Source organism: Propithecus coquereli, unplaced genomic scaffold (genome assembly GCF_000956105.1).
Source record: "Propithecus coquereli isolate 6110/MARCELLA unplaced genomic scaffold, Pcoq_1.0 Scaffold314, whole genome shotgun sequence".
Classification (NCBI taxonomy): Eukaryota; Metazoa; Chordata; class Mammalia; order Primates; family Indriidae; genus Propithecus; species Propithecus coquereli.
The window spans coordinates 1,849,217-1,851,344 of NW_012148775.1; the positions used below are offsets into that span (position 1 = coordinate 1,849,217).

Genomic DNA, 2,128 nt, shown 5'->3' on the forward strand with positions numbered 1-2,128 from the left:
ATCCTCCTGCCTCAGCCTCCCAAGTACTGGGCCAATAGGCATGTACCACAACATCCAGCTAAAATTTTTTTTAAACTTTTTGTAGAGACAGAGTCTTGCTATGTTGCTCAGGCTGGTCTCACACTCCTAGCCTCAAGCAATCCTCCCACCTCAGCCTCCCAAAGTGCTAGGATTACAGGCACGAGTCACTGCACCTGGCCCATTTTAACCATTTTTAAGCGTATAGTTCAGTGGCATTAAGTACATTCATATTGTTGTGCAACCATCACCATCATCCACCTCCAGAACTTTCTCAACTTCCCACCCATATTTTTAAAAGTATCATTATATAAAATACTTCATACTCACCTGCAAAAATTTTCCTATACTTTTCAAACTTAATAGCATAGCAACGGCATTTCTATCAGCAGAGTGCATCAGGAGCTATGGGTGTCACATAACAAAGCCTCAATTAACCAGAACAGGGAATTCTGGTTAATTGAACTGTCAGGCTCACTAGGGGTTAAAGAGAATACTCTTTGCAGTCCAAGTTTCATTAAATATCTTTACAAAGTACTTTTGTCTTTGTAGGTCAATTCTAATGAACAAAGCAGAATCATTAGTGATTCAACATGCAGGGCTGTGGTTGGGAGTGAAAGTAGTCATCAATTTATGCAGCAATTTTCTGAGTCTGTGAAAAGGGACCAGCAATAACATAAGGGATGGGTTTAGGAGATCCGTTTGAGCTTGTTGTGTCACAAAAGCAGGCCACATTTTTTTAATCGAATTAACTATTCAAAAATCTTCATGAAATTTGGTACTCAGCATAATCTGATCAAATCTCCATCCTGTGCAGAAAGCTAATTTGCATGGATGTCCTGTCAACACGAAACTTAATATACTTTGCATATTAACTCTAAAGAACAATTTAACTCAACAATCATTCATCCACGTATTTAATAAACCTCTATTTGGCACATACTTACCATGTGCTTGACACTCTATTAAGCACCACATAGGACACAAATGAAAGGGAGGCCCTATGGCCTTCACAACATATTCTTTCAATGCGCTAAATACCTTCGAGAAAGAATTACATGACCACCCTACTCTTCCACGAAAACCCCAATTTCAAAATTTGAATGTCTAATTTGGGTATGACCGCCTGAACATGACAAATTTTCACTTTCAAAATTCCACCTGGCCCTATTTCCCAGGTGTTTCACACTCACCTCTTCCAGAAGCCTTTGTTTGAGCTCTCGTTCGGTCTCTAGTTTCTGCTGTAAGCTTCGTGCGTTCATTTCTAGCATGGCGTGCTTCTTCTCTAGGTCATTGAGCTAGACGTTTGGAAAAGTTGGCCAGGATGCCACATTTAGAAATCTTAGATGCTAACAACTTTTATAAATGCCCACAAATCCTCACGTATAAAGAATAAATCAAGTTCTAAAGGTCAGAACATAAAGGTTTTTTTTAAAAAAACACAAAAGTCCGTGTCATTGGTAAGTCTTCCATGGGTTACTACATGAGGATAGCAATTATTTCTAAGGGATGGGTCATAAATATAGCTGTGACAAGTTCTAAGAGGATGACTGCTCAAGAATTTATCCATCTAACATGCTTTGGCCGAATTTAATTCAATAATCATATGCTGAATGCTTGCTACCTATCCAGCATGACAGCTTTCAGGATGAAAGGATGGAAAAGCCCTCTCGAAAACCTTACATCAAGTCAGAAAGGCCCGTAACTAGACACGTACACAAATAATGACTGCTTTGTCAGATGATAAGTTTGACGAGAGATATAGAAAAGAGAAATTCATCCTCATTAAGAGAAGATCAAGAAAAAATGGTATTGGAATGTCCGGAGCTTTAAAGCATAGGAAGGACTTTGTTACTGAATATTCTTTAAGTTAAACCTAAAAGGATTCACTTACCTCTAAACAATAAATTTACTTTTTTTATGCTTTAAAAAAAAATAAAATGGTAACCCATTTCAGGGAACTCAGGAGTGTTCCTGAGTGGAAAGCTCCAGCCTTGAATCCAATAATTCTGTTTCTATGAATATCTGGTAAGAAAATAATCACGGATGTCCATAAAGACTCATGTTCATCCCAGTGTTATTTATATGGCAAAAAAGTGGAAGAAGCTCA

General features: G+C 38.1%; 1 protein-coding gene across 1 annotated transcript in view; it reads right to left on the reverse strand.

The window, feature by feature from the left end:
• CIT (citron rho-interacting serine/threonine kinase) overlaps nt 1-2,128 on the reverse strand; it is a 201,664-nt gene that overhangs the window by 38,385 nt on the left and 161,151 nt on the right. The gene's annotated exons all lie outside the window — the stretch shown is intronic.